The following is a 14,188-nucleotide window of genomic DNA, read 5'->3' on the forward strand; positions in this document are numbered from 1 at the left end:
CAAAAATTTCAGTTCTATATAATATTGTGAGTACCAACTACTTGCTTTGTCTTTCACAGGAACATTTAAGACTAATAAATGTAGCAGTCCTATGATTTTTTTTTTCCATGAATGGTGATAATCCTATAAAACAAGGTAATTTTGACATACCTTACTCTTTAAGTTATAATGTCCTAGTGTTATCATTTCCCTTATTACATAACCTCATAATCTGATTATTACTCGTTATGCCAAATGTTCATTGCAAACAAAAACTTCCTAAAATAAAGGATGTCTCTGTAAGCATAAGTTTATTAATTATAGTACACCAGTGAAAAGAGACCAGAATTTAGATTTCTAGATGATTTATTGTAGATCCTGGTGGAATACATACTGACCATATGATGTTGAGCTTGTCATTGAAGCTTTATCTGAACTTGTTTCCTCATTTGGAAATTTGGGAAAAAAATATATCCAGTAAGGAAAAATGTAGAAAAATTATATACAGTATTTAGCATATAGTACGTTTTAAAATAACCTTCATATTTTAGAATAGTTGTAGAATCATAGAGCAGTAAGTTACCATACATTCACACCTAGTTTCTCTTACTCATTAGTAAGTACATTTTTTTTAAATTAATGACTTTGATTTTGCCTAACATCTCTCTTCCGTTCCAGGATCCTGTCTAGAATACCATATTACACTTTGTCATCACATTTCCTTAGGCTTCTCTCTGGATTATTTCCTAGATTCCTTGGCTTTTCATGACCTCACTTGTTGTGAGGACACTATTCAGATATTTTGTACACTCACCCTCACTGGGACATGATTTCATTACAATTAAACTGGGTTAAAGTTTTTTGGGGGAAAAGATTATAGAGGTAAACTGCCATTCTCATACCATCATATATCATGTATCATGTATCACTGATGAGACTGTGGTAGTGTTTGTCAAGTTTCTTTATCATAAAGTTGTTCTTTTATCATTTATGTTTATTTGAGTATAGGTGACACACAATGTTACATTACTTTCAGGTGTACAACTCAGTGATTTGACAAGTTGATACACTCTGCTGTGTTCACCACAAGTGTAGCTACCATCTGTCCTATTACATTGATATTACAGTATCATTGACTGCATTCCTTATGCTCTGCTTTTTATTCCCATGACTTCCTCATTCCAAAGCCTGTGTCTCTTCTGTTTCTCCCATTTTGTCCAGTCCCCACTCCTCCTTTCCTCTGATAGCCATTAATTTGTTTTCCATATTTATAGTTCTGATTTTGCTTTTTGTTTGTTTATTCATTTTTTTAAATAATCAATTTATGAGTGGAATAATATGGTATTTGTCCTTCTAAGTCTGACTTATTTCACTTGCCATACCCTCTAGGTCCATCCGTTTCGTCTCAAATGGCATGATCTCATCCTTTTTATGACTGTAATATTCTCTCTGCCTATCTATCTATCTATCTATCTATCTATCTATCACATCTTTATCCATTCCTCTATTGATGGACACATTTAGATGGCTTCCATATCTAATAATGGTGCAGGAAACACAAAGGTGCATATATCTTTTCAAGATAGTGTTTTTGTTTCCCCTGGGTAAATACCCAATAGTTGCATAATGTGTTATTTCTAGTTTCAATATTTTGAGGAAATGCCATACTGATTTTCATAGTGGCTCTACCAATTTATATTCTTATCAACAGTGCATGAGGATTCCTTTTCCTTCCTGTTCTCACAAACACTTGTTTCTTGCCTTCTTGATATTAACCACTCTAACAGGTGTGAAGTGATATCTCATTGTAGTTTTGATTTGCATTTCCCTGATGATCATTGATGTTGAGCATTTTTTCATGTATCATTTGGCCATCTACCTGTATATCTTTTTTGGAAAAATATCTATGCCCATTTTTAAATCAGATTATTTGTGTGTTTGTTTGGTATTGAGGTGTATAAATTCTTTATATGTGTTGCATATTAACCCATTATGGGGTATACCATTTGCAAAGATCTTCTATTTAGTAGATTTTCTTTTTGTTTTGTTGATGATTTCCTTTGATGTGAAAAAGATTTTTATTTTGCTGTAGCCCTTATAGTTTATTTTTGCTTTTGTTTCCCTTGCCTTAGGAGATACATCTAGAAAAATGTTGCTGTGGCCAATGTTAGAAAAATTAGTGGCTGTGTTCTCTTCTAGGATGTTTATGGTTTCAAGTTTCATGGCTAGGTAATCATTTTTGAGTTTATTTTTGTGTATGGCATCAAAAGTCCAGTTCCATTTTTTTACAGGTGGCTGTCCATTTTCCCAGTACCACTTATTGAAAAAAATGGTCTCTTCCTCATTGTATATTGCCTCCTTTGTCATAATTCAATTGACCACATAATTGTGGGTTTATTTCTACAGTCTCTATTCTGTTCCACTAATCTATGTGTCTGTTTTTTTCTGCCAGTACCATACTGTTTTGAGTATTACAGTTGTGTAGTATATCTTAAAATCCAGGATCATGATACCTCGAGCTTTGTTCTTTGTCAGTATTGCTTTGGCTCTTCAAGGCCTTCTGTGTTCCATACAGACTTTAGTATTTTTTGTTCTACTTTGGGAAAAGTGTTGCCGGTATTTTGATAGGGATGGCATTGGCTCTGTAGATTGCTTTGGGTAATATGGGGATATTGGAAATATTAATTCTTCCAATCCATAAACATGGAATATCTTTCCATTTGTTTGTGTCATCTTCAGTTTCTTTCATCACTGTTTTATAGTTTCAGATTACAGGTCTGTGGAGAATAAGCTTAGGAATTCCCTGAGTTTGCACAATAGGTTAACAAGGCATAAAGAATTAGAAACCCATAGGATGTACACACCCAAGTTTGGGTAAACATATTAGGTAAATAAGAATAGGTAAACAGGGCAAAGTCCCCAGTATAGGACAAAGGTATAGGAATAGGAAATCTCAAGATGAAAACATCCAAGATTAGTTAAATAAAATTAGGTAATCAGAGTGGAAATGTCCCCCAACTTAGTCAAATAGCAGAAAGCTACTTTTACAGGAAGGAAGGACCAAAATAGGTGAACACATAAACAGGGCTATAGACCTCAGCAGGGCGAAGTTGCCCCAGAGAAGAGCTAATTAGCTAAAGAAAGGTGCTTTGTTGAGCCTGAGGTAGCATGCTCTTTCTTGTCCCCTTGTTCAGGTAAACAGAGGTGCGGCCTCATGTCTGCTGTAAACAACCATCCACCCAGCACCAGAATTTTGTTTTCTATTGACCCAAACCCCTAACACCACACATATGCAAAATCCACTTTCTCTCACACCCATGAGTTAATGTTCAAGATTTCATTTTCTCTTTGTGCATGTCCATCATGCTTGTAAGCCTTCTGATCCTAATAAAAACAGAGCAAGGACTTTTACTCGGGCTCTTGTCTCCTCCCGGACATCAGCCTCTGTCTCATTTTAATTCTGCATCCGACTCTCTTGCTGGACAACGGAGAACTCCAGACCCAGAGTCTACGACACAGGTCTTCACCTTCTTGGGTAAGTTTATTCCTAGGTATTTTATTCTTTTTGGTGCAATTGTAAAATGATATATTTTAAAAATTTTTTTTTTTCTGCAACTTTGTTGTTAGTTTGTAGAAATGCTAATAGTTTCTGGGTATTTTGTATCTGCTACTTTGCTGAATTTATTACTTCTAGTAGGTTTTTTTGGTAGAGTCTTTATGATTTTCTGTGGGTATTATGATGTCATAGGCAAAGAGTGATGGTTTGATTTCTTCTTTACCAATATAGGTATCTCTCATTTCTTTTTCTTGTTTGATTACTGTGTTAACATTTCCAGTACTATGTTGAATAAAAGTGGCAAGAGTGGACATCCTTGTCTTGTTCCTGACCTTAAAAGGAAAACTCTCAATTTTTCCCAAGTATGATGTTGGCTGTGGTGTTTATTATGTTGAGGTGTGTTCTCTCCAACCCCAATTGTTGAGAGTTTTTATCATGAATGGATGTTGAATCTTATCAGTTACTTTTCTGCACTTGTTAAGATGATCATATGATTTTTATCCTTTGTTTTGTTGATGTGGTGTATGATGTTCATTGATTGTGAATATTGAACCATCCTTGCATCCTGGAAATATATCCCACCTGACCATGGTGAATGATCTTTTTAATATTTTTTAATATATTTTTTAATGTTTATTATTTTTGAGACAATGCTAGAGACAGAGTGCAAGCAGCAGATGGGCAGACAGAGGGAGACACAGAATCTGCAGCGGGCTCCAGGCTCTGAGCTATCAGCCCAAAGCCTGACATGGGGCTCGAACTCATGAACCGTGAGATCATGACCTGAGCCGAAGTAGGATGCTTAAACAACTGAGCCACTCAGGCGCCCCTTTTTAATATATTATTGTATGTGGTTTGCTAATATTTTGTTGACAATTTTTGCATGTAAGTTTATCAGTGATTTGACCTGTAGTTTGCTTTTTTTTGTGGTGTCTTTATCTGGTTTTGGCATCAGGGAAACACTGGCATTGTAGAATATATTTAGAAGCTTTCCTTTATTATTTTTTTGGAATAGTTTGAGGAGAATAGGTATTAACTCTTATTTAAATATCTGGTAGAATTCACTTGTGAACCTATCTGGTCATGGACAGAGAGAGGGAGACACAGAATCTGAAGCAGGCTTCCGGCTCTGAGCTGTCAGCACAGAGCCCAACAGTAGGGCTTGAACCCACAAACCATGAGATCATGACCTGAGCTGAAGTGTGGGACACTTAATTGACTAAACCACCCAGGCACCCCTTTGGTAGTTATTTGATTATCAGGTCAGTTTTGTTACTTTTAATCCATCTTTTCAGATTTCCTATTTCTTCCTGTTTGGTTTTGGAAGATTGTATGTTTCTAAGAATTCATCCATTTCTTCTTAGGTTGTCCAGTATGTTGACATATAATTTTTCATAGTATTCTCTTATATTCCTTTGTATTTTTGTGGTGTGAGTTATTACTTCTCTTTCTTTTCTGATTTTATTTATTTGGGCCCTTTATCTTTTTTCCTTTACGAGTCTGGCTACACGTTTGTCAGTTTTATTTATCTTTTCAAAGAATCAGTTCTCGGTTTCTATTTTTTTTTTTTTTGTCTTTGTCATTTATTTCTTCTCTAATACTTATTATTTCCTTTCTTCTACTCACCTTGGGCTTTGTTTTTCTTTTTCTAATTCCTTTAGGCATAATATTAGATTGTTTGATTTTTTTTCCTGGTCTTTGATATAGGCTCATATTGCCATATATTTCCCTCTCACTCTGTCCCAGAGATTTTAGACCATTGTGTTTTCATTTTCATTTGTCTCCATGTATCTTTTTTATTTCCTCTTTGTTTTTTTCATTGACCCATTGGTTCTTTAGTACCATGTTGTTTAGTTTTCACATGTTTGTGTTTTTCCAGATTTTTTTATTGTGATTTATTTCTAATTTCATATCACTTGACTCAGAAAAGATGCATGGTATGATTTCAGCATTCTTCAATTGATTAAGGCTTGTTTTATACCCTAATATGTGATCTGGAGAATGTTCCATGTACATTTGAGAAGAATGTGTATTCTTCTGTTTTTTTTTTCTTTTACCCATTCTACCATTCATTGTCTTTTGATTTATGTAATTAGCTAATTCACATTTAAAGTAATTTTTAAATTTTTTTAAATGTTTATTTATTTTGAGAGAGAGAGACAGAGAGCCAATAGGGAGGGGGCAGAGAAAGGGAGAGAGAGAGAGAGAGAGAGAGAGAATCCCGGGCAGGACCTGCGTTGCCAACACAGAGCTCAGTGCAGAGCTAGAACTCACAAACGGCAAGATCATAACCTAAGCTGAAACTGAATCAGACGCTTAACCAACTGAGCCACCCAGGTGTCCCTAAAGTAATTATTAATAGGTTTGTACCTATTGCTATTTTTAAAATTTGGTTTCTGATTGTTTTCTTTGTTCCTTTATTCTCTTGCTCTCTTTGTAATTGATGAATATCTGTAGTGTTTTATTTGGATTTCTTACTCTTTGATTTTTGTGTATCTATCATAGGTTTTGGGTTTGTGGTTACCACAAGGTTCATGTATAACATTCTAAGTAAATAGCAGTCCATATTAATTTGAAGGTCATATAATATCAAACACATTCTAAAGAAGAAAAGAAAAAAAAAGAAAAAAGTATTTCTTTTTCCTCTTCCCTTCCCTTTTACTCATTTTCCCACATATTATATATATGTTGTCATATTTTACATATTTTCATTCATATACTTCACATGTCTAATCATGGCCATTTCTCTTCCATTGAAAGAAGTCCCTTTAACATTTCTTGTAAGGCTGGTTTAGTGTCAATAAACCCCTTTATCTTTTGTTTGTCCAGGAAAGTCTTTATCTCCCCTAAATCTGTATGATAATCTTGCTAGATACTCTTGGTTGTAGATTTCCTTTCAGCACTCGAATATGTCTGGCTTGTGTAGTTTCTGCTGAAAAATCAGTTCATAGCCTTTCAGATTTTCCCTTGTAGCTAACTCTGTGTTTATCTCTTGCTTAAGATTCTCTTTATCTTTAAACTTTTACATTTTAATTATTAAATATCTGGTGTGGACCTCCTTGAGTTAATTTTGTTTGGAAATCTCTGTGGTTCATGGACTTGGGTATCTATTTTCTTCTCTCAGGAAAGTTTTCAGTTATTATTTCCTCTAATAAGTTTTCTGTACCTTTCTCTCTCTCCTTCTTCTGGAACTCCTACAAAGGGAATGTTTGTTCACTTGATGTTGTCTAAGAGATCTTTTAATCTATCCTCATTTTTTAAAAATTCTTTTCTCTTTTTGTTCTTCAGCTTATGTGCTTTCCATTACTCTGTCTTCCAGATTTCTGAGAAATTCTTCTGCATCCTCTAATTCCCTATTGATTCCTTCTAGTGTGTTACTGTATTCTTCAACTCTGATTGGTTGTTTTTAATATTTTCTATTTCTTTATTGAAGGTCTCACTGTGTTATTCTCTTCTTTTCTCCATCCTGGTATCTTTATGATCTTTACTTTAAATTCTTTATCAGGAACATTGCTTATCCCTGTTTCACTTAGTTATTTTTAAACATTTGGAGCATATTTCTATGTTGCCCCATTTTGCTGGACTTTCTGTGTTTGTTATTATGGATTAAGCATAATGGTCACTACTTGTAAATTTGAAGGAATGGCCTTTTGTTTACTGTGTTCCTCATGCAGACTATATGCTTGATGACTTTTGTTGGTTTGTGGAGCTGTGACTGTACATGCTAGTTAATCTTTTATACTGTGGCTTTTTAGGGGTGCTTAGGTGGCTCAGTCAGTTAAGCATCTGACTTTAGCTTAGGTAATGATCTCATAGTCTGTGAGTTCGAGCCCCACGTCAGGCTCTATGCTGACAGCTCAGTGCCTGGGGCCTACTTCAGATTCTGTGTCTTTGTCTCTCTCTGCCCCTCCCCTGCTCACACTGTGTCTCTCTCAAAAATAAAATAAAAACATAAAAAATAAAATAAAATGTGGCTTTTTACACAAAGAATAAAGAAAAAATATTAAAAAATGTAAATAATAAAAGAAGAAAACATTTAATAAGAAAAAAAGGAAAAATGAGAACAAGAACAAAACCAAAAAGAAGATACTAAAAACAAAACAAATCAAATTTTAAAAAGTAAAAGTAAATGAATGAATCAATGAATGAATAATAAAAAAACAAAAAAAAATAGAAAACACAAAACTGTGGCTTGTTTTTGTGCCACACTACCACAGGGTGGCTGGTATGGGCTTGTGGACCTTGGACTCACTGAGGTCACAAGCTCATTGTGAGCTGGATCCTGCTCTGGTCTGGGCTTTTAAGGTAGATGGGGAGAGAACATTCTCACAGTTCCTCTGCCCTTTTAAATTGCAGTTTCTTTTCTGTGCCCCTGCCTGACCAGGGCTGGTGTGGGTTTGAAGGCCCTGAGCTTGCTGAGGTCACAAGATCCCTGTGAAGACAGGACCTATCAGTTATGGTGTCTGGATCTACCCATTATGGCATCAGAACTCTACCATTATGGGATCCTCCAGTTATGGTGTTCAAACCCACCTCTTAGTGTGTCCAGACTCTGCTCCAGTCTAGGCTTTTAAGGTGGAGGGGTGGAGCGTTCCCAGTTTCTTGGCCAGTTTCTTGGGCTCTTTTTTTGTGTCCCAGTGTGAATAGGGCTGGTGTGAACTTGTGGAGCCTGGACTTGCTGAAAATGCAAGCTCGCTGAGATACAGGACTCGCCTGTGATGGTGTGTGGACCATGGGGTGGGAAGATGGGGTGTGAAGTAAACAATGTCATTCTCCAGTCCCACTAACCTGGAGAACTTTCCAGCAGCTCTCCACCACTTGGTGTGTGTTCTAGTGTTGTCTCTTTTATATGCGAGTTGCTCTTTTAAGCCACAGCTTTGTCTGTGCCTAGAGACCAAGGGATCTGCTCCGAGTCCCTCAGTACTATCCCTTTCCAGTGCCTTTGGCAGTGTTGGTAGTGGGCGTTCCCTTTGTTACTGTGTCCTTGTCTGCCCTGCTGTTCTCTTGTCATTCTGTCTATCTTTGGTTGTTCAAGGGGCTGTTCATCAGCCCTCAGTTCTTCAGGAGGAATTGTTCTATTAGTAGATGTAATTTGATGTATTCCATGGAGGAGATAAGTTCAGAGTCTTCCTAAGCCACTATCTTGAACCTGAACTCTCACAAAGTTGTTTTTTCTTCCCTAGTTCCATACTGTGCCTATTGGAAGGAATCCATACCTAAGAGGTAGTTATATCCCATCTTTTTGAAAGTTTGGTATCTGCCTTTTTATTTGGAATTCCACACTGATCCATGGGGGTACTTGATTATACTCAGAGACAGTGCGACTTCATGTATAGCACAAGTTTTGACTATTTCCTCAGTGTATTTATTTGTTTTGATTATTTATCAGCATGGGCTCATGGATTTTTTAAATCATTTTGATTATAATCCAATACTACATTATTTATTTTGTTTCTTAAACTGTTGTCTCTTCGTTCTTGAAAGTTTTTGAGTTGACACCTTGTTCCTTTGACATGCCCCATAATTTTATTTTCCTTTTATTTTTTGTTTTGTTTTGTTTTAGCACTTTCTTGCTTTCTGGTACTACAAGATAATCTAGGCTTATTTTGTGTGTATTTCCTGTCCCAGCCCCAGAATAAACCATTTCCACTTTCTCCAAAGAGATCTGGTTCCTTTTACTGTGGATTTGTATTAGAACTCAAGATCTGGGTGACGGGTTTAAGTGTTGCTACTGTAGTGTTTTTGCTTGTAGGGTTTCTCAACGGATAGAGCAATTAGATATGTGTGTTCATACTACCAGGTGCATATATGTACATCTATAAATATTTGCACAGGTATCCACCTGTATCTATATTAAGCCACAAATGAGTTCATACTGGTGTCTCCTACTTTAATGTAGTACTACATGGATCATGCTACGCCTCCCCCTTTGCTTCTCTGTAATCACCCCATCAACAATGAGAAACTTGCTTCCCAGGACTGTCATCTATTTACTTGTTAAATTCCAGTATATATGAATATCGGATTCCAGTTGTTCACCCATAAGAACTTTGCCGACTAGAGTACAGTGCTTATGTATAGTTCCTTTTGCCTTTAGTCTTACAGTCTCTACTATGTTCTAAATTAGTTAGGTCAGCAGGGCTGTTTTGTTTTGTTTTGTTTTGTTTTGTTTTGTTTTTCTTTAACTCCATTCTGTCAGGTTAGGAGATTTGTAATGCCATTATATTAGTTTGTCATAGTCTGCATTCCATTCTGGTATCTCTTGAAATCTTACGTGATTTTTCTTTTAATTGCATGCAGTAAGGTTATCCCTTTATGTATGATTCTGTGGGTTTTGACAATGCAGAATGTCATCTATCCACAATTATATTATTGTTCAGAATAGTTCACTGCTTTTAAAAATCCTTTGTAGGTCATCTGTTCAACCTTTCTTCACCTCTAACCCCTTTGCAACCAACTTCTGTCCTTCTAGTTTTGTCTTTTAAAGAATGCTGTGTAAATAGAATCATATAATATGTAGCATTTTTAGACTAGTGTCTTTTACTTAGTAATATTGTGGCCTCTATTTATACCTTCATAGCTTTGCCCTGGGCTTAATTACTAAAAAACTCCTGTTTTGTTTTGTATTTTATTTTAGATTGCCTGGTTTGTTTTGTTTTGTTTTTGGTCCATGTATGTATTTTTTTGTTCTATAGCTCACTCCCCTGGATCATTAGTTAAGCCTTTTTCTGTTTCCTATTGCATAGAAAAATATCTAATTCTGTATGATAGCTATAACAATTTTATTTGCTTAGTATTTAGAATATATTCATTTTTCATGCTTATTTTACAATATTTCTTACTTCCCCTTTTATTTTTCCTCTGTCTTTATTCTGTTTCACTCTATTGATTTTCTTTTATAGTTAATATTTATCTTTTTCTTTTTAAAAAATTTTTTAACATTTATTTATTTTTGAGTGAGTGAGAGAGACAAAGTGTGAACAGGGGAAGGGGCAGAGAGAGAGAGGGAGACACAGAATCTGAAGCAGGCTCCAGGCTCTGAACTGTCAGCACATAGCCCAGTGTGGGACTTGAACTCACAAACCTCGAGATCATGACCTGAGCCGAAATCGGCACTTAACTGACTGAGCCATCCAGGCACCCCAATCTTTTCTTTTTCTTTTCTCCCTATTACATCCTTGGTTTTCTCATTAAGCTTTTAATTCTTCTAGTTACTTTTCTCCATCATAAAGTATACTTCCGACTTTCCCTCTCCCCCAACAACTACTCTCATAATCCTTGAATCATTTGGTATCCTGATAACGTTAATATATGTATTATATATTATATATTATAATATATATTATAATATGTCATATATTATTATATTACATATATTATAGATAATAATTATAGATAGATTATAGGTAATCTATTATAGATTGTAGATAATAATATATATATATATATATATATATATATATATATAGAGAGAGAGAGAGAGAGAGAGAGAGAGAGGAAGAGAGAGAGAGGTTAATAGGAGAATAATTTAATGAAAGGACTGTTTCTAAATGTGAGAAAGGGGCAAGAGAGGGAATGATTACCAAACCCCAAAGAGGATAACTGTATCAAAAAGGCTGCTTAATGGAAACCATGGTAGGTAGAATGGTCTGAGAATGGTTTGGAGGAAGTAGTAGGAATGTATAATATGACATCATTCTCTTACTACCTTTAGTGGTTGCCTGAGGATTTGGAATATGTACCTTTCATTAGACAGAGTCTATCTTCAAGTAATATTGTATAACTTTACATATAGTGCAAGCATCTAGTTTACATGTAGTGTAAATGTGTAGCCAGAGTACAAAGCATTCAAAAACTACAGATGTTACTGTGATCGTATCAGTTAGATTAGGATCTCACTTGGAAAAACCCCCCCTTGGTCAGAAATAGAAATGATGAACATCAGTAAGAATAATAACTGTGATGGATTAAAATATATCAAATATGTTTACATTTTTAAGTTTGAAACACAATTTAAAACAGGAAAAAAAATCACTGGTCCATTTTGGAGGATGCTAGTAAACCTATTTAGTATTTTGAAAATCATTACATAAAGAGTAAAAGTCCAGAAATTCATGTGTATTTTTCTATACATACATACCGTAAGGTGACCACATTGTTGATGAGAGAAATTTATTCTTATGGTATTATAAGTGTCAAGGTCATATATTTTTTAAATGAATGATAACATTAAAATACCTCAATTTGGCAACCTGGAGTAAAATGCTAGTTTGGGGCAATGATCTAATATCATAAATGTCGAAATAACCTGACATTATATGCCTCCTGATGGAAGTACACAATAACAACTCTGAAGTACTCCTGCTTAAAAATTGAACCAGAATCTTATCAAGCATCTCCAGATCCCATTTGTAGGAAATAGAAGGAGCAAAGAAATATATTCAATTATACCACAAGGAGGCCATCCGCAAAAATTCAGGCTGTGGAAAATGCTGTGAGATAAACCACTGATTTCTTTATCAGATAGATTGCAAGGAAAAAAAAAATGGGGAGGGTGAATAAGAACCTATATATTAAGTGAGGCATATTAACCTGTTGCAATCCATTGGCTAGATCAGATCTTAATTCCAATTAGTAGTTCTTAACCAGGGATGGTTTTCCCCCCACAGGGGACATTTGAAAATATGTGGAGAAAATTTTGATCGCCACAACTGAGGCAGGGGGTGGGGGCGGTTAGGAATACAATGGACATCTACTAGGTACAAGCCAGGAATGTGGCTATTCGTTGTACAATGCACAGAACAACCTCCCCATAAAGTAATAATTATAGGATCTAAAATGTCAGTAGTGCTAAGGTCGAAAAACTCAGATTCAAACACATAAGATCTGTAGAATCTTTATTTTATATACATTCTAATTCTGTGATAGAAAGGTATGGATATACTTGTACACAAGGCAGTTACACTGATGATTCAACATAATGAGGAGTAAATAGTTTTAATGAATGTATTGTTCATTTTACCAAATTGATACAGAATGTTAATATAAACTGGATATTTTTTTTAACTCAAGTGCTATGAGAGACAGATGATCTGGTGTGCTCATTGGAATTAATCTTTCTATGTCTAAAGGGCATGTGATGGATGACTAGAACACATGGGTAATAAGATGTAGAGAATATATTGGTGCATGTGAAAAGATCTCTACCAAGATTTTGCTAAATAATATGATAACATGTTTCCTGAAATTATTTATTTTATTACTAGGAGAATTAGATGATTTATATATTTTTCCTTACTGAAAATTTATTCTAGAACAAAGGAGACAATTTGAATTAGGTGACAGTTTTCTTATTTTTATAATATTTTTCTGGTTTGAAAACAAATATACACACCATGTTAATACACTCTAGATAAATGTTAATAATAATGATAATTACTCATTTAGCACTTACTTATTGTAGGCATTCTGGCTTGTACTTTGGACTCATTATTTCTCAAGCATGTATTTCTGTAAATAAACACATGGAGGAAATGTTACCAACCACATTTTACATGTGAAATGAAGGTATTTAATAAGGTGAAATAACATTTAATATTTTCCTGTGAAGAGGTTATAAAGCCAAATTCAAATCCAATTCTACCTGATTAAAAACCATTTTATTAAACATTTGCTGTGCTATTAGAGAAACAAATAAATTAAATATTAATTTAAAAGAATCTGCCTATTTCATCCTAAATGAATTTTTATAACCATAGTATGAGATGATGAAAATCATCCATATGTTATTGCTTTGACCATACAGAGTACACTATATATATGGTTATGTTGGAAACATAAGTCCAGGAGGTGCCCACTACTGTTATGATATTGATATAAAATTATATCTTTAAATTTACTAATTTGAATGAAAATATAAATGTGGTTTGTGAATGTGGCAAATTATACCTCTGTAAAATATTTCTTTGCTGCGTTAGTTCTTATGACAAAGGAAGTTCTTGGGAAGTTACATTAAAATATATCACTGATCTCAAAGAACTATTACGAATGAATCAATTGCAAAAAACTACTAAGTGATAGTCTCATTTCCATAGAAATGGTCTCATTATGACTAAATACTGAAAATGTATGAGGACAGTATTGTTTGGAGTAAGTCTTGCAGCACTTCCTTTCCCACTAACTCATATAAATATCTTCTCTCATGTTTAAAATGAAAAGATTTGAATTCATCACACACACTAGGAGACATTCTCAGATTTTCACTCTGAACTATGAGTTCTATTATTTGTGTAAGTTTATTTGGGACTAAAATAACAGTGAACAGAGTTGAATAATATACTTTTTGCATATTTTTAAATAAACTGTTTCTTTTTAAAGCGGTATGCAATGTTTATGTTTTCTTCCTTCTTATGATGTAACAAGTAAATATGCAAGATGAGGTGTATGCAAATAATACTATGAAACTAAAAATCTACCCTTTTTACTATCCTTTGAACAATCCATCAAGCCTAATAATTTTTGTCAACTTAGACACAATTACAGGAACACATACACATACTAGATAAGGGCATCTGCAAGTATATACTTATGTAGTAATCACCAATAATATCTCTTGCTATCCCTTCTTCATTCTCCTGTAAAGAAAAAATGTTT

Source organism: Neofelis nebulosa, chromosome 2 (assembly GCF_028018385.1).
Source record: "Neofelis nebulosa isolate mNeoNeb1 chromosome 2, mNeoNeb1.pri, whole genome shotgun sequence".
NCBI lineage: Eukaryota > Metazoa > Chordata > Mammalia > Carnivora > Felidae > Neofelis > Neofelis nebulosa.